At 44.4% G+C, this 23,750-nt stretch overlaps 1 long non-coding RNA gene across 6 annotated transcripts in view; it reads right to left on the reverse strand.

Annotated features, from left to right (window-relative positions):
• LOC122693842 overlaps positions 1–17,858 on the reverse strand; it is a 58,780-nt gene extending 40,922 nt beyond the window's left edge. For 5 of the 6 annotated variants that reach the window (XR_006341034.1, XR_006341033.1, XR_006341032.1 and 2 more), the window contains exon 1: positions 17,819–17,858. This is a non-coding gene — a long non-coding RNA (uncharacterized LOC122693842). Of the gene's footprint in view, positions 1–7,363; positions 7,421–17,818 lie in introns of all 6 variants that reach the window. The other variant, XR_006341030.1, reaches the window with a different exon arrangement.
• Between the last annotated feature and the right edge of the window lie 5,892 nt (positions 17,859–23,750).

Below are 23,750 nucleotides of genomic sequence, written 5' to 3' on the forward strand. Positions count from 1 at the left end.
GAGGTGACAGAATCAAGAACCTTGAAGCCAAGCTCCTTCTGTCACCCCACATCGCAGAAGAGTAAGAGAGAGAGAAAAGCAGAAATTTGACGGCGGTTTTCTCATGATGTCACCTAACAGTATGGAACCCCATGTGCCAGGCACTGTGGATGAGGTTAGTTGGCATGGAGTGACCAGACAGCCTGGAGACTTGGGATATCTTGTACTCAATGTCCCAGGGCAGTTATTTATTGTGCCACCTTTCCCTCTCAAAATTTTCCTGGTTTACCAGAAAAACTGCAGGTTCCCCTGATTTTTCAACAATAGCTTTGTGAGGCAGATGCTATTACTAGTCCCATGTTACAAGAGAGAGGAAACTAGGGCTCAGAGAAGTGACGTGACTAGCCTAATGTCACATGGCTAGGAAGGGCTAGAACCCAAACTGGAATCTTGACAGGATCAATCCCTATCATGGAAGGTAGAACACTCTTCATCTCCAACAATTAAAGAAGAGGTGGTGACTGTCATTAGAAACCTGGGAAACATCTGGACACCCTGAATGGCTCTATAGAAGTCAAGGTTGGATTTGATCCTTTTATCTATTCATTTAATATGTGGTTATTGGGCATGAGTGTGTGTCAGCACACAGGTGCAGAGTAGTGAGTCTGCACATACACACACACACACACACACACACACACACACCCTCTCTGCCCTTAGCAAGTGTGAATTCTGGAGGGGAAAATAGGTAAGTGACAACACTGATTACCCTACCAGAGCTTTCTCATATACTCCCATTTAACTTTTAAAAAGAGGCTGAGGGACTTCCCTGGTGGTCTAATGGTTAAAACTTCACTTCCAATGATGTGGGTTCGATGCCTGGTCTGGGAGCTAAGATCCCACATGCCTCATGTCCAAAAATCCAGAACATAAACAATATCACAACAAATCCAGTAAAGACCTTAATAATGGTCCACATCAAAAATAAATCTTAAAAAAAATTAAAAAAAAACATACAACAAAAAAAACCAAAGGCCGAAACTGGCCTCTTTCCAGACAAATCCATAATATTTGGGAGCTTACAGAATAATTTTTTTTCAGAATATTTTTTTAATAAAAAGTGTTGAAAACAGTAAACATCACAAAATTTCACACTTAAAAAATCACTCACTTTTTTTATTTCCCTCAAAAAATTTTTTTTTCGGTGGCTGTGCTAAAACACAACCAGGTTCTTCCATGGCAAGAACTGGTTGAACACAGTAGCAATCCTTTAAATGAGAATTATACTCTAGAGCTTAGCAGAAGCCCCATCTGGGTCACAAGAATCTTTATGTCACCTTCCTGGTACCTAAAGGCATTTTAATTTACAATTTCTGTTTACATGTAGCTTCTTCCCTAAGTTTTCTTGTGGACTTTATTCCACTTAGGTTTTAAATATACTTGTTTAATGAATTTCCTGTTTATTCTTAATCTGTTGAATTCTAGGTATTTCTTTATATATATCTATATATATATAGCTCTGTTTTTAAATACCTCTGGATTCTAGGTATTTCTTTTTTTTTTCATGGCTCTGGTATTTTTTTAAAAAAAACCTCTGTTTATGCTGCTACACCATATATGATGCCCAAGGCAGACATCACTAATCAATCAGGACCCTCCTGCCCAATGAGCCCGAAGAGGCTCCAGTGGTCACTGCTTTCCCCACACAGCTCCAGGCAGCCACTACTAATCAATCAGGAATGGCATATACAATGAAACCCATTTATTTTTACTATCTTTGTATCTACTCAAATGTCTTAAAGGCTGAGATGTACACTGGATTCTTCTTTACTTATCCCCTGTCCCTCAAGGCAGGTCTAAGGCTGAGACTTTCCTAGTGCAGCAGGGGAATTAACTGTTCCGTGGGAGGCCAAGTCTGAGCCCATCTGTCTGCCCACAGGGCTCTCCTTATCGGGCTTTGGAAAAGGGGCCAAGACTCCTGAAGGGAGGAGAGAAAGAAGAAAACAGCTTCAGTTAAGTGTCCCTTTCTCCTTTTCTTCTCTCTCCTCTTGCAAAAAGAAAAGAACAATATCAGCCAGCTGAAAGCTCATTAATGCACTTGACCTTCCGAAAGAAAATTAATTCCAACTTCACACCTACCGGCTGTGTTGCTCAGCTTTGTCAAAACGTTGGCATCATTAGAGAGGAGATGACATGGCTGGAGGGCACAGAGAGTCTGCCACCTCCCCACGCTGGGCTGAGTGAGTAGGAGCTGGCAGGAAGCACGCGGAGGCGCCGGCCCTGTCAGCTTTTCACTGTGGATTAAGCTCTCTGCTGTTGGCTCTGGAAATTGTTATCACTGTCGAGCTGCCCCAATGATTCTTACCAGGCTCCCTGACAGCACAGGCCCACAGAGGAGCAGCCTTGAGGGCCTTCTGTTGGAGGGAAGGCAGATTGTGTGTGTGTGTGTGGGGGGGGGTGATTGTAGGAAAATGTGTGTCTGCATGTATCAGTGTCAGTGTGTATGAACATGGGTATGTGTGTGTGCACATGAGAATATGGGCATCTGTGTGTGTGTGTGTGAATGTGCATGCATGTGCATGTACGTGTACAACTACACTCAAGTGGGGACCTAAAAGGGCGTGCTTGGGTATCTGTGCCTGTGTGTGTACATTCGTTGTTGTTTAGTCGCTAAGTCGTGTCCAACTCTTTTGTGATTCCACAGACTGTAGCCCGCCAGGCTTCTCTGTCCATGGAATTTCTCAGGCACAAATACTGGAGTGGGTTGCCATTACCTTCTCCTGGGGATCTTCCCGACCCGGGGATCAAACCCACATCTCTTCCACCTCCTGCAGTGGCAGGCGGATTCTTTACCAGTGAGCCACCTGGGAAACTTGCATGTACATTTAGGTGGATACAAACATCATCCTATGCATTGTGAGTACATGTGCCTTGCCAAATGCATACATACATACGCATAAGGGGACACATGTGCAAACATGTTCAGAATGTGTGTGCTCATGTATATGTATGTGAACAAAGCATAGGGAATGGGTGTAAGCTTAAGGGTGCAACTGTGAACATGTGTGGACACGTCCACATTCACATGTACAGGAGACTGTTATCAGTGCTACAAGATCACCTACAAGTGCCAAGGCAGGTCCGAGTATGAGCAAGTCACAGACACCAAATCCCTCTCTCCTTTTTCAATGACGCTATTTGATATTGAAAAAAGTTAAGGGAATTATGGTGACAAATTCCAGAACTTCTTAGATTTTCAGACTCACTTTGATTTTAAATGATTATTTTGAAGTTCATGAGAGCTGGACAGAACATGATCTTTACATTGTTTGGAGCCTAATCTGGCCCCACTGAACACATGGGCTGTGAAACATTGTACATGAAAGTGTGTATGTATGTGTCTGTGTGTGTGTGCATGCAAATCCTCATTTGTGTGAGTATTCATATAAGAAGTAACTGTTGCCTGTGTAGGTGGTTCTCCATGCATGTTCTTGTTCAAGTTTCAGTTGAATTTATATATGAATTGGAAATATATGCAGTGTTTCATCTGCATCAGGTACCATTTCAGGTGCAGGAGAGAGAGAGAGACGTAAAACCCTGTTTGTGTCCTTGAGAAGTTTCCTCTTATTTTCCAATTGTAAATATTTACCAGTAGATCCTCAAGGCTCTAGGTGGAGTTGGATTCTGAGGACATGTCCAGGCTCATCAAGAAGCCAGTATTGATTAGTGATGTCTGCCACAGATGTGGGATGTGAGGTTTGTTGCAAGTATGTCATTTATTTGCCAGAGAATCAGAATATCACACCTAATATGGCTCTTTGTAATCCTGGGTTTAATGTCTTCATTTTATACCTGGGTAAGCCATGGCAGAAAAGGAGAGGGAGTTTAAGCAGCGCTGAGTTTATAGTGAAAGAAGCGAGGAGCCTAGGTGGCAGAATTTAAGGAGCACTCACTCTCAGGTCTGTGCAAATGCTCCCCTCACCTGCCTGACCCTGAGAGTGAGTGCCTTCGTAAACTGTGTGCCCTAGATGTCTCATTTGTTTCGCCTTAATCCCAGCCCTGGCTCAAAGTCACATTAAAAGAATCACCACATGCTCTATTTGGAGACAAAGTTCAGTGACTCGATTTATAAGCACTTGTCTGACTGAAAGTAGCAGAAATCAACTGAAGCTTAAGTAAAATGGGAATGGGGTGTCTCAAAGAACCCAAGGGCAGAGGTTTAAGTAGGGTGAAGAAAGGTCTAGAACTGGGACCCTGGACAGAATTTGACCTCTGTTTCTCACACTAGCGTCCATTATTCTTTCTGGGCTGAGTGGCTTTCCCTGCTCCACCAGTTACCAATTCTGTGATCTGGGAAATTTTCTTGCTTTCTTCATCTATATAATGAGACTACTATTCATCACTTCCTTACCTCCTTACCTGATAGGATTGTAAGGTGTAATATATGTAAATCATCCAAGTGGCTGACAGAGTAAGTGCTATCAGTCATCATCACCAACCTCATCACCACCACCATCACCACTGTCTTTTGTCTCTTCCTCCTCACCATCACCATCATCGTCATTGTTATTGTCATCACCATCATCATTACTAACACAATCATCAACATCACCATCTTTGCTCCATGGAAAAACACTTTGATTTGTCCACACTGGGCTAATTCTGACCCAGTTAATTATGGCCACATTATATATGGAACTTCTGGAGCCAGTCCCTGTAGAGTGTTGGCAGCTGGTGGTTAAAGGGAATGAACAAGGCAAATGCTCCCAAGTTCTGAGGTATTCTCTGGTCTGGTTTTGTTAGAACAGCACTGAGGACAGTAGGGGGTTCCCTGCTGTTCCACTTGGATCTGTTATTCAACTCTTCCCCTTACCTGCTGAAGAGCCCAACAATGGTTCAATCTGCTCTACAATCATTCCTGCCCAGCTGCAGGTTTTGAGGTTTAAGTCTACTAATTAGTCCATAATTGATTCTAATCTAGGGGATGCCACTGAGTCCACTGGATCCAGGGTAGGTAGGATTTTGTGATGCAGGGGTGAAGGGACAGTAGAACCAGGGAAGGTCTGAAGCTCTGGGTATTGCTGAATCTTGATGGTAGTGGGGGAGAGGAGAAATTCCAAGTAGAATGAGGACCCAGAAAAGGAAGATGGCAACAGAATGTGGAAGGGAGTCTTGAGTACAGTGGCTTTGTCTGATAGAAAAGAAGAAGAAAAAGAAGGAAGAGGAGGGGAAGAGGGGAAGAGGAAGGGAAGGAAAAAGAAGAAAAGGAAGAGGACGAATGAGAGGAGTGAACAAAAGAATCAGTAGCCGTAGCTGATGAGAAAAAAGTATAAAGCTGCTGCTGCTGCTGTTGATACATCAGTGAAACTGATAATGATGAACATGAAGATAAGATGTTTCTGAGCGACACTCAGCCTCGGGGAAGCCAAGTTCTAATTAACACAGACTTCTGGAAATGGCCTCTTTCCCCCTCATTATGCTCGGATCTGTAATGCACACCTGCCCTCTGCACCATCCCCCAGGTCCCCCTCACCCAAGAAGAAAAGAAAGAACCCTGAGGGCTCCCCTCGACAATTTCAGAGTTCTGGTTCAAAGGAGGGTGCTTGGGCTTAGAGAGCTCTACCCTGTGGTGGAAAGGGGGCTTTGAGGGCAGCTGGTAAATCATTTACCCAAGTGGCTGGACAGAGGAAATTGCTGATCCCATATCACCAACCCCTGGAGGTGGAGACGGGGCCCCCATAACACAGGCTTGTCCAGGGGTGGAAAACAGGGTAGTGGCCTTGCTTCCGATGCTGATATGAATAAATCTCATTTCTTTTCTCCAAGAAAGCCATGGAGACGGTAACTAAACTAACTTCCATGTATTGAGGGATCATCATTTACTGGGTGCTGTCTTCTGCTTTTACGTATCTTTCGATCTTCACATGAGCACTATGAGAATGTTTTTTATTCAATTGAAGCTTATGAAATTGCTGACATTCAAACATTGCTTAAGTATAAAACTGGCAATTTTATATGATTCAATCTATTATTATTGTTGCTACTGGAATCTCAGAGGGGTGAAATAACTTACCCAACGTTACCCAGCTCCAGTGTTAGGCTAAGCTCCTTACCCTGATCAGGAAATTCACATGTCCTGGATACTATTACCTCCCCAGCCTCCATTCTTAGTTGCTTCCCTCTCTCCCCTTCTTCGAGCCTCTGTTTCCTCACTTGTAACTGAGGCTGTGACAAAGAAACTGCCCTTTGCTAAGCATTTAGTAGGTTCCAGCACTGTGCTGAGTACACTACCCTTGTCACCTGATTTTCTGCTCCCAGCCCCGCTGTGGTTCAGGAACTGCTCAGCGCCAATGCATGCACAGGCCTGAGTTCTGAGTCTGCACATGGCAGAAGCCCAGCTAATGTTCACATTCTCACGACCCCTCTTTCGGGAGTCACAGCGTCAGAGCAGGAGGGCAGAGTACCTCCTGCGACCAGGAATTAGGCCACCTTCCTCCTGGCAGCCACTCCTCTTGGTCAAGTGAACACGTGCCAGGCACACAGAGGTCCCTCCTGTGGTTTCATTCCTGGGAAGTGAGAGGTGGGAGAGGAAGGCAAGTCTTCCAGATATCTTATCATGAAACACTGACACATTTCCTTTGCAGACGTGAATGACCCCTCACAGTGGGTGAGTTTGAGGAGATGTTATGCCAGATCCCCTTCCTACAGCACCTGTCTGGGAATGAAAGGAGGGGTCGGAAGGAAGCAGACACTTGTCTTGCACTTTTGGGTTATTCGGAGCACTTTGTTCTATTGTTGGTTCTTTGGTCAAGCCATTCATTTGCTAACTATACAAGTGAATGGTGTATCACTGTTCTAGGCGCATTCAGGAGCTTCTGATCTCACCACTTGCAGATTTGTGTGTGTGTTTGACTCTCTGAAGACTGTAGCTTGAGACAGTCCCCTGGCAGCCACTCTGCCAGCAGCTGGTCTAGTTCCCTGTATGTTGTAGGTGCTTCGACACTGATGGGTGAATTAGATTGTGTTACACTAAGGAAGGAATGGAATAATAACACCTAACAACGTAGGAGACACAAGTTTGATCCCTGGGTCAGGAAGATTGCTGGAGAAGGAAATGGCAACCCACTCTAGTATTCTTGCCTGAAAAATCCCATGGACAGAGGAGCCTGCTGAGTTACATTACACGGGGTGGCAAAGAGTAGGAGATGACTGAGCGACAGTGCACACACGAAAGGAAGGAATGACTACCCACTCCAGTATTCTTGCCTGGGACAGGGAAGCCTGGACATGGACAGAGGAGCCTGGTGGGCTACGGTCCGGGGGGTTACAAAGAGTCAGACACGACTGAGTGACTCACACGCACGCTAAGGAGAACGGTACTGACCTCTGTGTGTTCTCATCCAGGCACACTGTAGGCACATCGAAACATCCAGATGAATATCTGTCAGATGGAAGTGAATTGGAGCATAGATGTTCCCACTTCTTACCCAGTCTGGCTGGGGTTTGGGGAGAGGCGGGGTAGGGCCTGTTTTTATTTGCTGTCGCTTTGGTTTGATTTTCACCATATCGACTTCCCTGGAAGGGAAGGGGCCCCTCAGGTGAATGGCGAGGAACCCCAGATCAGGCCTGGCTTATATTCTCATAACTTTCTCATATTACCAGCTCTGGATACCACCGCACAGGCCACCTCATTGTGTAAAAAAGTCCCCCCAGATTCCTGCTGGACCGTGCGACCATCCTAACTTCCCCCAAAACAAATCCCCCAAGCATAACCGCCAGGCATTCCCTAAAGTGAGTGACCCTCAGGCACACAAGAGGTGCACCAGAAGCAAAAAATAATAGACTGCCTTCATTCCGCCTGAGGCCCGCGATGCAACGCCATAAAGCATATGATTTAGGATATTAAATGCCGTTGGTGATGAGAACGTCGTGTAAGATTTGCTTTGCGACGTCTTTCTTCTCAAAGTGTCATTAAAAATGATTTATAGGGGAGCCTGAATCTAAGAAACAACACGATTAGAACTGAGGGTTGGGGAGATCGGGTTTCCCAGGCAGTCTTGCCATGCTGTCCCAGGGAAGAAAAGCCTGCGAGTGGGACTGCAACCAAGTGTTTCCAAGTCGAGTGCACGCACGCAGAAGGAACACGGGCTCCCTGCTGAGGGGAAAACAATGAAGCCTTGTGGGACACTGTAAAGTGCTTGTTTCAAAAGGTGAGTTCCAGAGGGCCAACCTGGAGGAGGCTTCTTTGCAGAAGCCTGGGGAAGTGAGGTTTCACCCAAGACCACACTGGCCACTCTTCAACCTGGACTTGACATGCTACTGTCAGCTTTTTACATAATAAGAACGTAAAGGTCTCACGTGTCATTTATCTTTATTACGTGCCTGGCACTTGGCGCAGCAACCCTAGGAAATCAAACGCTATTGTTATCATTCCTGTTTCACAGATGAGAAAACCGAGGCCCAGAGAGGTCAAGTATCGCTCACAGTTCACAGCTGGTATGAGAGGGTTCTAACACAGGCAGCCACGCTCCAGAACCCAGACGCTTAACTCTTCATATCCACAGAGTTGTAACTTCTAATCTAAAGCTATGCCAAATACCCCTTTTGCTTCACTTTGTCCATATCTCTGTCTCCCCAAAAGTTGCCATTAAGTAAGCACCAACTATGGGCTGTTCCCCTGGGGGCTTGCTCTATGTTTTGCATGATCTTCATTACAATTCTGCCAAACTGGAGGTGCGCTTGACCCTATTCAACAAGAAACTTGAGGAGTAAAGTCCCACATTGAATAAGTAGCTAAGCAGGGAATAAAATCAAGGAAAAATCAATAAAACCAAAGGAAACTGGTTTGCCTGGAGGCTGTGTTATGCAAAATGTCACAGGGTGTCATTTTGGGGCCTGAGAGTTAGTATGCTTCTTATAGATCAGAGTCTTCTGATCTGTAAGAAATCTCTAAGAAATCATGGCAGGGTTTAGAAAAGTGGGTTCGGGGCTGGGAGACCCTCTGCAGCCTGTCTACTTTGAGCTCTGCATTGCCTCTGCCTGGTGGACCAGAAAGGTTGGGCTTCTCTGGCTGGGCTAGTTGTTTGAGGACAGCCTCCACTATCTCACAATTATGGTTTTATTGCTGTTGTTACTATGGTATGTTAGAGCGATTTTCCCTTATAGAAGTCCCCATAAATGTTTGCTGGATGAGCCAAATGAAGAGAGATTATGAAAGAAGGAAACATTTGAAGCAAGGAAAGAGAAAAAGAGGAGAAAAGCAATTCATCCAAAATTGCAAATCAGAGAAACGGCCACAGACTTGTTTTGTGTTATCCGTTTGGTGTTTGCATCAGTCAGGTTAAGTGCATGATTACTGTACCATGCAGTAACATAAGTTACTGCAGCAACAAATAGCCCCCACATTTTAGGAGCATAAATAACATTTACTTTTTGCTCTTCTAACATGTTCACTGTGTTTCTGCCAGTGGTGGGGTCAGTGGTGGTTCCTTTGCTGGTTTATTACAGTAACTCAAGAACTGAGGCAGAGTTCTTATCACTTCAAGTGCTCCCATTGTAACTGAGGCAATGGGAAGAATCTGGAGGGGATGCTGCATTGGCTTTTATAGTTTCCACCTGGCAGTGATGGGACATTTCATTGGCCACAACGAGTCACATGACCATGCCCAACTTCAAGGTCACATCCATCTTGTTCCTGGGCAGGGCCACCTCCAGAAATATTTGACAAACGGCACCAGTGAGAACCACAGAGTTTATGCAGTTTTTGGCGGTGGTGGTGGAGTCGCTAAGCCGTGTCCAACTCTTGCAGCCCCCTGGACTGTAGCCTGCAGGCTCCTCTGTTAATGAATTCTCCAGGCAAGAATACTGGAGTGGGTCGTCATTTCCTTCTCTAGGGGTGATCTTCCCAACCCAGGGGTCAAACCCAGGTCTCCTGCATTGCAGGCAGTTTCTTTACCGATGGAGCTACAAGGGAAGCAGTGAAGGGCAAACACTTTGTAACCAGATCATTTCTATGAGTTCAGAGATCTAAGAACTGGGGAGTCTGGCAGCACTGACCCAAGCCGTGGTGGCCCTTAGAAGAGGCACACATGCTCCACGTTGCTGCTGGCCCCACCTGGCCCACTTCACTCATTTTGGTTAGGTGCCTGGCTCCTGGGAGCATTTGGCGTGCAGACGTCTGGTTTGGAAGGATGAAAAGCGCCGCTCTGAACTCACTCTGGCATTTCATTCCCATCACCAGATGCCCTTATGATCTATTCCCATCCCAGAGATAAATAACGCTAATACCCTGGAGGTGCCTTGCACAGTCCAGGGATAAGACTCACTGGCTGCAGTGCTCAGGCTTGTTGGCAACAGTGGGATTGCCTAAGCCTGTGAAGGACGTGTCCAGGGGATTCATGAAGTTGGGGGCGGGAGTGTGAGTCTGTAGGAGGAACTGCAGAGCCCACGCCTCTGGTGAGGGGATGTCCAGCTAGTGGGAGCTAAGGCAGGCAGCTGCTTCTCCTGGGAACCTCCTGTTTCCTTTGAGCTGCTGCTGCCCATACAACTCCTCTGGGTTCCCCGCAGCCCCATATGAAAGAGGTGTGAGAATCTTTCTGCGCAGTCAGCAGCTTGGGGTTGAGCCAAGCATTGTGTTCTCACCCAGTAGGGGCAGAGGGACTACAGTGGGAAGATGTAAGGTTGTACTCAGCAAGAGAGTACATCAGTCAGGGTGGTTGTTGTTGCTGCTGCTCAATCGTGTCTGACTCTTTGTGACCCCATGACCCGCAGTCTGCAGGCTTCCCTGTCCTTCACTATCTCCCAGAGCTTGCAAAACCTCATGTCCGTCAAGTTGGTGATGCCATCCAACCGTTTTGTCCTCTGTCATCCCCTTCTCCTCCTGCTTTCAGTCTTTCCCAGCATCAGGGTCTTTTCCTATGAGTCAGCTCTTCACATGAGGTGGCCAAAGTATTGGAGCTACACCTTCATCATCAGTCCTTCCACTGACTATTCACAATTGATTTCCTTTAGGATTGACTGGTTTGATCTCCTTGCAGTGCAAAGGACTCTCAAGAGTCTTCTCCAGCACCACAGTTCAAAAGCATCAATTCTTTGGCGTTCAGCCTTCTTTATGGTCCAACTCTCACATCCATACATGACTACTGGAAAAACCATAGCTTTGACTAGATGGAACTTTGTTGGCAAAGTAACGTCTCTGCTTTTTAATATGATGTCTAGGTTGGTCACTACTTTTCTTCCAAGGAGCAAGTGTTTTTCAATTTCATGGCTGCAGTCACCATCTGCAGTGATTTGTAGGTTAGATTATGTTGCCGTAACAACCAACCTCAGAATCTCAGTGACTGAAAACAACTAGAGATTATTCTCACACACTACTTTCACTCACTTGACATACGGATCTTGGATCAGCAGGACCCAAGCCACCTTGGCTCCATTTATGGTAGCCACTTATGGTAGGATAATGAATTACCCATCATCTTCAAAACTGTCAATCTCCCTCCTAAAGTCAGAGAGCTCTGGAGGGTGCCAAACAGTTAATCAAATCTCCTGTCCAGAAGTGACACATCTCTTCCCCCCTTCTTATGCCCCACTCAGGTACTGGGGGGCCAGGAAATGCAGAGATTCAGATACATTTGGTGAACAAATTTGTGAATGACCACCACATTGGGAGGAGAGGCTATTGCTTTAATAACTACTACTACTAAAAAGACAGTATTAGACAAGGTTTTAAGTGTCATCAACAATTCAATGCATCCATCATCAAGGCCACCAGGCCTCTGTACTTGAGGGTCCAACTGTGAAGAACACCATTCCCTCTCCTCTTTGATATGCTTCTTCTCATCATGCAGGCTAACTGCCATCACCTTGTAGAAGGCCTTCCTAATCACTCTGTCTCAACCGATTTCTCTTTGCAACCGCCCCCCACCCCACCCCCATCCCATGCATCACATTTGAAAATTCTTCTTTCTAATCCTCATCACTCTCTGGGTTATCTTTCAAAAAATTCATGTGTTTATATATATATATATATATATATGTATATGTACATATACATATATATATATATATAGTCTTTGTTCATTCTCTCTCACGAGAATGCAAACACCATCAAGGCAGAAATGGGTGGTGTTCATGGCTATATTCCCATCATCTTGGGTAATGGCTAGAACGTGGCAGGTGCTCAAAAAAGCCCTGTGAAATAAATTAGAAAAAAATACATGCCCCCTAAATATGCATGAATGAATGTAGGAACGACTGTGACTAATAGAACTCGTACTTTTCTACTCTTCTCATTCACCTCGCCAGGCAAGCATTAGGATCAGTCCCATTCTGCAGAGCACTGAAACTCAAAGAAGCAAAATGGTTTACACGAAACCTGAACCAGAAAATGGCAAAGTTTATATTTAAACCAGGGCTTGCTGAAGCTTCTGCCATTTCTGTTGGGCTGCCCTGGCCCTCAAAAGGCAGCTATTTGTGAAGCCTTCAGGGTTTTAGGCCTGGGGCCAACCGCCAAGGTGAGGGGATAAATTCTAACCCATGGTCTTTGTCTTCTTTTCAATAGAATTCCTCTCTACTTGCCTAAGGTTTCAGTGATTCCATTTTTTTAATATTTGCTATATGGATAGTAGAAGGTTGAAAGGTGGACCTCCGGAAAGATACATCCACATCCTAACCCTCTCACAACCCGTGAATGTGGCTTTATTTGGAAAAAAGGGTCTTTTTTCTTTTCTGGTAGAGAAAGAGAAAACTAGGAAAGGGCAAACATTCAGAAACTAAATGAAGAAAGGAAAAAGTGATCAACTGGAACAAATGTTGAGAGGTTTGATTAAGATGAGGCAATGAGAACTGACGACAGATCTGATAGGATGTGGATGTTGGTAGAGGGGGAAAAGGGTCTTTACCAATGTGAGTAGGGCTTCCCTGTAGCTCAGTTGGTAAAGAATCTGCCTGCAGTGCAGGAGACCTGGGTTCGATTCCTGGGTCTGGAAGATCCTCCGGAGAAGGAAAAGGCAACCCACTCCAATATTCTTGTCTGGAGAATCCCATGGATGGAAGAGCCGGGCAGGCTACAGTCCATGGGATCCTAAGAGTTGGACACAACTTAACGACTAAACCACCACCACCACCAATGTAAGTAGGTTCAAAATCTCAAGGTGTGGACTTTGCTGGTGGTGCAGTGGTTAAGATCCTGTACTTCCATTGCAAGGGAGTGGGTTCAATCCCTGGTTGGGCAACTAAGGTCCTGCACGCCATGTGGCATGGCCAAAAAATAAAATAAAATAATAAATGTTTTTCAAAAAAGTAAAAAAATTTAAAAAAATATCTCAAGGTGGACTCATCCTGGATTACCCAGGTGGACCCTAACCTCAAGGACAAGTGTCCTTATAAGAGAAGGATGAGAAGAGGATGAAGACACAGACACAGAGGAAGATGGAGGCAGAGGAAGCCATCCATGAGCCAAGGAAGCCAGCAGCCACCAGGAGCTGGAGGCGGCCAGCAAGCCTTCTCCTCTAGAGCCTTTGGAGGGAATCCAGCCCTGCTGACACCTTGAATTTGGACTTCTGGCCTCCAGACTAAGAGAGAATAAATTTCTATTAGTTTAAATTAGAGCCACCAAATTTGTGGTTATTTGTTACAGCAGTAACAGGAAATTAATACAGGTTCATATCTCAGACACGATAAAGTTGTATAATTTGGACACTGGATTGTATTCATTAGAAATATCAGAGCTCCGGTCCTTTGCCCATGTCCTCAGGTGCCCCTTGCCCCATGCTCACTCATGTTTTGTTGTCCTGTGCCTCCATCTAAGACCATGGCCAGGTAACCTCATAACAGACCTGGTACTGACTATGACAAAGCCCTTTGTAACCTTCCCTGACAGTTCACACATACTCCCTCCCAGGTATCTGTGCTCTGTTGGAGTCTAGCACTGGACCCACAGTATAAGACAGAAGCAAAGTGCAGAGAACTTAGTATACGGTGACTGTTTTGAATCCCAGCTCTGCTGTTTACTGAGTCTTGGTTTCCTTTTCTGTAAAATGAACTCAATCTTAACTTCATGGAGTTGAGATTAGGCTTCGGTGGGCAAGTGTATTTAAAGCTCTAAGCAGAGTACTGGCATTCAATGCATGCTTGCAATTATTGCTATTATGGGACCAATTTGAGAAATATAATTATTGGAGAGCTATGTGAACTCATCCGGCTCGACTGAGTTTAATAAACTCTGCTGAGATGCTGTGGGGATGCATGGCAAGGTAGGATGCTGCATGTGCTCCGGAAGAAATGACTGAGATGCTCATCATAAAGTAATTACACTGGGTTAAACGGTTTGGCTTAAGGAAGGGCAAGAGCCCTGCCAAAATGGCCAAAGAGACTGTCTAGTGGGAAAAATCTGGGTTAGAGTCCAGTTCAGTAAAAAGGAAAAGGCCACATCTTAGATTAAACTCCGTTAAGAAGCATATAGAGAGTAAAAGTACTTCCATATTTCTGTTCAACAAACCGGATGGCAAGAAATGTAAAATCAAGCTTATTAGGAGAAGACAGAAGAAACACATTTAAATGACTGTTTTCATCTATGCACAGCATGACATTGATGAAAATGCGAATTACAGTTGTTAAAAGGAGAATCTTTCACCAAGAGATGTCTTCGGTTACACGGTTCAACATTCTTCTTTTGGTCTAACACTAGAAGCAGGTCCATGTGACATGTCAGTGTCTCGATCAGTCTTTGAAAATTAACGGTCGAATCAAAGGCTGTCAGAAGGCCCTCTTCTCCTCTTGGCCTTTAAAAGAAATATATTAATTTGCACATCACGTCATTCCCTGGCATTCCAGCTGCCATCTACCATTCTCCCGTGGAAAAAGAATTCTCCAGAATGCTCACAAGTGTGAGCATCACTGTCATTTCTCGTTGGGTTTTGTTTGTTTCGGGCAGTACATGTCCAGACTGTGTGATATGGATTCAGTGCCTTCTCATTAATAAAGCCAGCCTTCAGCATGTGGCCGCTTCCATTCTCGCCATCCTCGGCACTATTCAAAGATGCTTTCCACTCCTCTGATTGGTTCACATCGACCCTCCAACCTCATTAACCTGAATCCCGTCTCTCTTCTCCCCAGGGGGAGGAGAAGCACGCCAGCCCTTCATCTTCCCCATTCCTCTTCCTCTCCACAGGCTGGGACAAACTCTCTGGAGAAATTCTCTTGTGTCAGGCATTGCAATCACCAGTTTCCTCAAGCAGAGTTCTGCCTGAGATGATGGGGGTGTGTTTTTCATTTGAAATGAGTCCACATCTGGGACTCACTTAACTTGATTTGGGAAGTCCTGTGTTTCTGATCCAAAAAAACAAAACAAAATTTTCTTTTGGTGAAAATAAGCCTGATTTTTTTTTTCCCTTTCGGTGTAGATTGATTTGTCTTCCTTTAGATTTAGCTTAGAAGGAAAGAAAGAAGAGAAGAAGAGAGAGAGAGAACAATGAACTCTGAATCGACTTGGCTTAAGGACTGCCTTTCCTTGCTGGCTGATGAGGCCTTACGTCTGTGGACTGATTGAATTATCCACTTCCATTGAAAGGGAGAAGGCAAGGATGGAATCCTCTTCCTGATTGCTGTCCCTTTGGGTTTCCTGCCCAGAAAAAAGTGGTGCAGGATGAAGGGAAGGCTATTAGAAACCACAAAGAAGAAAAATCAACTTGTGCATTGGCTAGCCTGAATTACCAGGGTATATATTCCGAACTTTATTCCATAGCAACTGCAGAGCCCTGGAGGATATCTGGATATCAAAAACATGCAATGAGCCCCACCCCCTAATGCATCTCTTTATTAAGATGTATAGATGATGCACCCAATATGAGAGAATCAAGTGTGAAAATCAAACGCATGTGGGGTATGTGAAATGACATACCGAGATGATGATTTAACATAATAACAAAATCATTTTCCCCCACGAGAATAACTGTAATTTAAAAAGTTAGCTAAACCCTCTACTTAAATTTTTATCTAATTTACAAAGAATGAGTGCTATGTATTTTTTCACTATAGTTTCTAATAGCTACATCCTCTACTTAAATTTTCATTTAAATTTCCAAAGAAATGGGGCTTCCCAGGTGTCTCAGTGGTAAAGAACCTGCCTGCCAATGCAGGAAACATGGGTCCTATGCCTGGGTTGAGAATATCCCACATGCCAGGGAGCAACTAAGCCTGTGTGCCACAACTATTAAGCTTGTGCCTGACAGACCGTGCTCTGTAACAAAGCAAGCCAGAGCAATGAGAGGCCTGCACATGGCAACTAGACAGCAACTGCTGCTTGCCACAGCTAGCGAAAAACCTGAGCCGCAATAAGACCTAGCACAGCCCCCAAATAAAGGAATTTTTAAAAAAAAATTTCCAAAAAAAGAGTGACACATGTTCTTTTAATGTAGTGGTTCAGCTGGTAAAGAATCTGCCTGCAATGCAGGAGACCTGGGTTCAATCCCTGGGATGGGAAGATCTCCTTGAGAAGGGAATAGCTACCAGCTCCAGTATTCTGGCCTGAAGAATTTCATGGACTCTATAGTTCACGGGGTCCCAAAGAGTCAGACAGGACTGAGCAACTTTCACAAAGCCCTTACTTAAAATTTCAATTTTCCAAAAATATGCCTAGTTTTTAAAGAAATTCGCCTAAAGTGGACATGTACCTATAACTCTCAGCAACTAACTTTCGATTAAAAAAAGCACACACACACAGAAATATCATACATGTGAGAAAAAGACAGACAGACACACAGACAGACACAAAGGCACACATACACATTTTAGGTATAATCTGCCAAAACCGTGCTTGTCAAACTTCCCACGACCCAAAAAATCACAGATAACTTTTGAGTATGATATTTATGTATTACTGTAGCACATGATAATTATTTACATTTTTTTATTAAGATTGTATAAGCACAGCAAAGGGGGGAAGTCTGGAAATACACTACAAGTTCTGGCATCAGCCAAATCTGTGTTCAAATCACTGTTGTATCAGTGACTACCTCTATTATCTAGAAAAAGTTAATCAATCTCATACAGATAATAACATCTACTTTATGGGCCTTTCCAAGGGTGAAATGAGCTAAGATACTTAACACAATAATTGCTGCTTGATACATTTTTAAAAATGATTATTTCAGAATCAGAATTATGATTAAACATTATGAAATAAAATCACGTATTTAAGCATTTAGTAGAATTCCTGGAACTCAACAAATATTCAATAATTTTTAAGGACCTGGCCAAAGAAATAATCAACCCAGACATTCTTGAGTATGTTTAATGGAAAACAAGGGTGACATCAGCAGAAGCCTATAATTAGGACAGGAAATAGCAGTCTTTAAGCTTCTTCACCAAGAGAACTGAATTTGACTTTTGTGGCAGAACCAAAAATTCAAACTGAGTTAAATCAGCTTTGGGAAGAAAATCAACCATATACCATGTCATAAAGACTCTCCAAACGCTTTTAGCTAACATTTGTTAAATGCTTAACGTATATCTGGCTGTGGTTCCAAGCTCTTGACTTGTATTAACTCAGTTAACTCTCACAAAAGCCCTATGACGCAGGTACTGTTATTAGCCAATTTTACTGGTGAGAATGCCAGAAAACACAAAAAAAGGTCAGTTACTTTTCTGAGACCACACTTAGCAACAGTGCTAGAACGGGCCCAGGAGCCTGAGTTTAAACATGACCTTTACTTCCTCTCACATATCTTCTCTATGACAGATTCCAGCCAAAGAAAGCCCTCTATCTAAAGATAAAAGACGCAAATACCGGTAAATCGGCATTCTAAGTAACTGAAAGGAAGAAAAAGAAATGAGAACTTACCTGGGAAGCCATTGTGGAAACGCTGGTTGGAAGCACCGGCGTAAGCATCTGTCAGAGTGGCCAACAGGAATGCTGCATACTGAATGGTGAACAAAAAGGTCCAATAGGAATGCTCCATACTGAATGGTAATCTAAAAAGTCCAATAGGAGTGCTGCATACTACCTGGGTCAAATCAAACCAATTGAATGATCTCTTGTAGAACTTTATTTGAAAATCCTTAGTGACTGAAAAGAAGGTTGCTTATTTGAGCTCAAATATCTGTTGTTAAAATGGCCTCCCTGGCTCAGTGGTAAAGAATCTGCCTGCAGTGTGGGTGGGGCTTGGGGGGGTGTTTCAATCCTTCGGTGGGGAAGATCTCCTCTAAAAGGAAATGGCAACCTGCTCCAATATTCTTTCCTGGGAAACGCTTCTGGAGTTTGTAATTTGAAAACTTTTTCAACTATGTAATTGAATTTTGACAAGTGCTTTTGAAAGAGAAGTCTAGGTTACCATAAGAGTGTACATATCTGGATGTGATATTCAAAATATTTAACAACCAGTATAGGCTACCAACAGCTTCCCTGGTGGCTGAGTGGTAAAGAATCTGCCTGCTAATGCAGAAGTGGTTTCAGATCCCTGGGTCAGGACGATCCCCTGGAGAAGGAAATAACCCATTTCAGTGTTCTTGCCTGGGAAATCCTATGGACTTAACAGAGGAGCCTGGAGGGCTACAGTCCGTGGGCGGGGGTCTCAAAAGAGTCAGACACCACTTAGCACACAACTTAGCAACTGAACAACAACAATATAGCCTACCAACAGTTATGACTGATACAGAGCGTAAATAACTCATATGCCGGGTCAGAGTAGGTCCCTTTCGGGTAGGACTAAGCTGGGCAGCAGAGGACGCAGGGAAGTCTCTTGAGAAAGTGAGTTTAATTTTTGTTTGTTTGTTTAGTCCCAAAGTTGTGTCTGACTCTTTGTAACCCCACAGACTACAGCCTACCAGGTTCCTCTGTCCATGGGATTCGTCAGGCAAGAATACTGGAGTGGGGTGCCATTCCCTTCTCCAGGGTAACTTCCCAACCCAGGGATGGAACCTGTGTCTCTGGCCAGTGATTCCTCCACTGCAGGTGGATTCTTTACCTCTGAGGCACCAGGGAAGCCTTTTATTTTGATGTAATTGTAAAGTCACATATGGTTGGAAGAAATAAGACAGAAAAAGCCTGTGTACACGTCACCTGGTTTTCCTCAATGGTGACATCGCTCAAAACTACAGTACAGATCACCACCAGGGAGCTTAAATAGTTTTGAAAATATTAACCTGAGTTTTGAGTAAGTTCTGCATGATCACAGAATGGAAGTTAGAGTTTACAAAACGGGGGGAAAGTGAGTCTTCTTTCCTCTGTGTCGTCACACACACATTTCTTTCTGGAGTCATATATTGTTACAGCGGCTTGCATGTCCACTCTAAAAATTTGATAAATTGGAAAACATTATAATCTTGCCTGTGTGTGTATTTTCCCGTTGTACAGCATACTATATCTATATCTACATTTGTGCACCATGCTTATTTTGTGTAATATCTTGGTTGAGGACCAACGTCACCTCATGGCTCATGAGGCTTTCCCATCTCCTGTGACAAACTCCCATGGCTGCACATCGACTCCTTACTGCATAGACCTGCCTGATGGAGCAAAGCTAGTTTCCTCCCAGGGTCTGGAGAAGTCACCATGGGACCTCCTGATGTTCTCAAAATCCTACATTCATTCTCCAGTCCCTCTTCAGGACTTTGCCCAGCCCCTGCAGGTCTTCTTGAACAGCCAAGGCAAGGCAAAAAAGGAGGGATAGGAGATAGCTATTCTTGATTTTTTTTTTTTTTTTGCTCCAATTTGCAAGAGACAGCAAGATGGAAAAATGTGCCTCTGATTATGACCCCTCTGTGCTTCCTAAAAGCTTCTTTCTGAACTTTTAAGTCTCCTCAAATTTCAAGTCCTCTCTTTTTCTTTCCTCTGTTCGTTTTTCCTCTATTTAAACTAATCTAAAAAGCTATAAAAAGCCTCCGACACTATAAATTCCCCTGTAAACCTTGGTTTTATAGGTTTAATTGCCCCTTTTTACAACACTGTGTGCCTGGGTCCTGAAACACTTCAGTTTTGCAAGACAAGTTCAAATTCATAGCAAGAGTCTGGGCCACCCCATGATGGGGTTTTGAACTCTGGGAGCCCACGAGGCACCTGGTTCTGGCCTTGGCTGAACAGTTTCTTTGCAGGCAGCTCCAAGTTGCCCCCATTACCCAAAGGAGGCTTGTTCTTAAGTGAGAAAGTTGCCCCCTCCATAGAGAATGCCAGGTCCTCTAAAGTCCCCTGAGGGCCCAGAGTTGGTTCTCGTTGGAGAGAACTCTTATAAAAGCAACATCAATAAACAGAATATTTACTATAGCCACACAAGCAATCACTATTAATCGAGTGCTAGTAACTGTGCAAATGTCTTTTATGAGGGTAACCCTCACTACAGCTCTGGAGGTTGGAACCACCATTACTGCATGTATTACATAAGAAGACATCTAGGATCAGAGATGGAAGTTATTTGCCTGAGCTCACACCACAGGCAATGAGAAATTGCCGTTCTTGTACAGTCTCTAAGTCCTGTCTGACTCTTTGTGTCCCCATGGACTATAGCACACCAGGTTCCTCTGTCTTCCACTATCTCCTGGAGTTTGCTCAATTTCACGTCCATGGAAGAGGGAGACACTGATTTTAAAACAAAATTTAAGGGACACCAAAAACCTGATAAGCAAATAATAGTTTAATGTGATATTTTAACAAAATGAAACTGACAAACTATGTCCTGTAGACTGCCCGCCAGATTTTGTAAATAAAGTTTTATTGAACCAGGGCCAGGATTATGGTGAGTCAAATAAGGCTGAGTTGTACATGAGTAGGGTTGGATCTGGTCTTTACTTAAACTTTTGAAATTTTTTCATTGTGGGTCCTTGGCATTCATTTTGATTTTTGAAATACTGCATTAAAATATTATTTATCTCCATGATGGCTTTTTTTTGACATTAGCTTAAATTTCACACCCAAGGTGAGTGCCTTGCTTGCCTTACTCTAGTCCCAGCCCTGTTACACAGAAGCACTGATCCCAGCGTGGCAGTCTGTTTATCCAGGTAACTTTCAAGATTATTAGGTGTTGTGGCCAGGATGTCACAGCTTCCCTCTAGTGTAGTCACTGCTGCTTTGAGCAGTGGCACTAAGTTGGAGCAAGTGTTCCCTGTAGACTTCGTCTGCTCAGGCCAGAGAGGGCCAGTCTCCAGAATCAAACTGCCTCGGGAATACCCAGAGGCCTTCAATGTCAACCGCCCTAATTTTCCCTTGTAACGCTGTGTACTCATCAATACCTTCAATCCTGAAGGGGGAGGTGAGAAGACCTTCAAAATAAACTTTCCCATCTCTTACACTGGCAGGGTCCACATTTTAGATCTGTTTGTGTTTTTCCCCTCTGTCATTTATTATATTCCACATAGGAGCCAGGAGCCCTGGATTTCAGTTCTAGAGTGGCTGTTGATTTCTCCTGGCCTCATCTGTCAGCTCCCCTTGTTCAGCCCATGCAGGTCCTGTTCTGGGCCCTCATACCTTGTGCCCCTTCCTGCCCCTCAGTCTTTACATAGACCATTCCCTTGACCTTGAATGCCTCCACTCCATCACCTGGCTCCCTCCCTTGGACACTTCTGTTCACGCATCTTCCCCTCAGAAAGGCCTTTCTGAAAGGCTCCCCACTGTACCCCACACAGAGTCCCCCTGGCCCCTTCAACTTCTTCTTTGCTGCCCTGTGCATCCTGATACAAATTTACTTCATTCTTTATTATGGTTGATCTAATCTTTGCATTTCCTACTGGCCAGTAAGCTCCAAGGGGGCAGGTCCAGGGTCAGATTTGTTTATCACCTCCTTGCCACTGCCCATCACCGACCTGGAGCCCAGCTGGAACTCAATAAACATTTGTTAACTGAACAAGTGACTCTATGACCTGTGATAGTGCTCTTAGCCTCCCTGAGCTATAGGATCCCACATATAGAATGAGTGTCATTTGATTTCAAAGGGTCTCTAACATTCAACTGCAAGTCTGTGATACCATCAGGGACCTAGTTAGGGAGGACACAGTACATTGGAGTCTGTCCAAGGCCTAGGGCTCCCAGGGTTCGTGTGAGATGAGATGCATTCTTACTGACCACTGAGCCAGGGAAATGGAGACCGGTCTGGTCTTTTCATCTCAGTTAAGAGATCGGAATCTCCGACAATACCAGAGATTATCCACCCTCCCTGATTAGTCTGCCTCAGACTTGAGGGCCAAGAAAACAGCTTGAATATTATCCAAATCCATGGAGCTTCCCTGGGAGTCACTTTCCAACTCAGAGCTTCATTCTGCTTTGGGAAAGAGGATGATATCATTGTTAGGAATTAAAGGCATCAAATGATAAGCACTGACATACATGAATGGCTGGAAATTAACTCTGTTCACGTTTAACAATATTTCAATATGGAGTCACCTAGACTGGTAGGCTGAAGGCTCACAAACACTTATGAGCAAAGCTAGTTTGTGAGGGGTAGGACATAGGACTCTGGCAACACTGGGTGAAAGGCTTTGATGTTGGGCCTGGGTCCCCCAAGACTCTCTTCCTGCCCTGTCTGTATTTCAGTGGGAAAGAACAAACATACAGGGACTTCCGTGGTGGTCAGGCGGCTAAAGACTCTGAGCTCCCAATGCAGGGGGCCCAGGTTCAATCCCTGGTCGGGGAACTAGATCTCACATGCTGCAACTAAGACCCAATGCAACCAAATAAATAAATAAATATTAAAAAACAAACATACACCCCCAAACACTCTGGTTTAGTGTGTAAGGAGGCAAATGGCTACTGGGGATCCAAGTCTCACTCAGGCCTTCTTAAAGACTTTGGTTAGGACTTTTTTTACCTTCTCCTGACCTCCCACCTGGCACCATTTGTGAAGTGCTTTGGAAGGTCTATGGGCTTCCCTGATAGCTCAGTTGGTAAAGAATCCACTTGCAGTGCAGGAGACCCCAGTTAGATTTTGGGTCAGGAAGATCCCCCTGGAAAAGGCATAGGCTACCCACTCCAGTATTCTTGGGCTTCCCTTGTGGCTCAGCTGGTAAAGAATCCACCCGCAATGCGGGAGACTTGGGTTTGATCCCTGGGTTGGGAAGATCCCTTGGAGAAGGGAAAGACTACCCATTCCAGTATTCTGGCCTAGAGAATTCCATGGAGTGTATAGTCCATGGGGTTGCAAAGACATGGACATGACTGAGTGACTTTCACTTTGGGAGGTCTATGGGAGAAATTCTATAGTATTTCTCTGTAAGCTTAACCAAGATGCTAATTCTTATTTTACCTTTAGAGCTGAGGTATCATTCTAATCAGACGCCAAGACTTGTTCTCTTGCCAGAATACAGACCTGGGATATCTCTTTTTTTAATTTATTTTTTAATTGGAGTATCATCGCTTTACAATGTTGTGTTAGTTTCTGCTGAACAGGATTGTGAATCAGCTGGATGTGTACATATATACTCTTTCTCTTGAACCTCCTTTCTACTCTCCCTGCCCACCCTTCCCAGGTCATCACAGAGTGAGGATACTTTTTAAATACCATTTGGGAGTTCCCCATTGCCTCCTCTACAGAAGAAGGCCAACATGGCTTTCATGCTAGGGTCCTGTGACTCACAAGTGGGTAAAAGTAGGCAGCCTTGGGTTGAATTCTGGTTGTGCTGCTTATTGACCCACAACCAGTTCCTTATGTCTCAGAGTCTGTTTCTTCAACTACCTGGCAAGCATGATGATGACAACTGCACCTGCATCCCAACGTCTGCTGCGAGAGTTAGGACAGTTGCTGGGTGTTGGGACCTGGCCCCTGATTAACACATATCAGCCCTTATAATTG

This window comes from Cervus elaphus, chromosome 5 (genome assembly GCF_910594005.1).
Source record: "Cervus elaphus chromosome 5, mCerEla1.1, whole genome shotgun sequence".
In the NCBI taxonomy this organism is placed as follows: domain Eukaryota; kingdom Metazoa; phylum Chordata; class Mammalia; order Artiodactyla; family Cervidae; genus Cervus; species Cervus elaphus.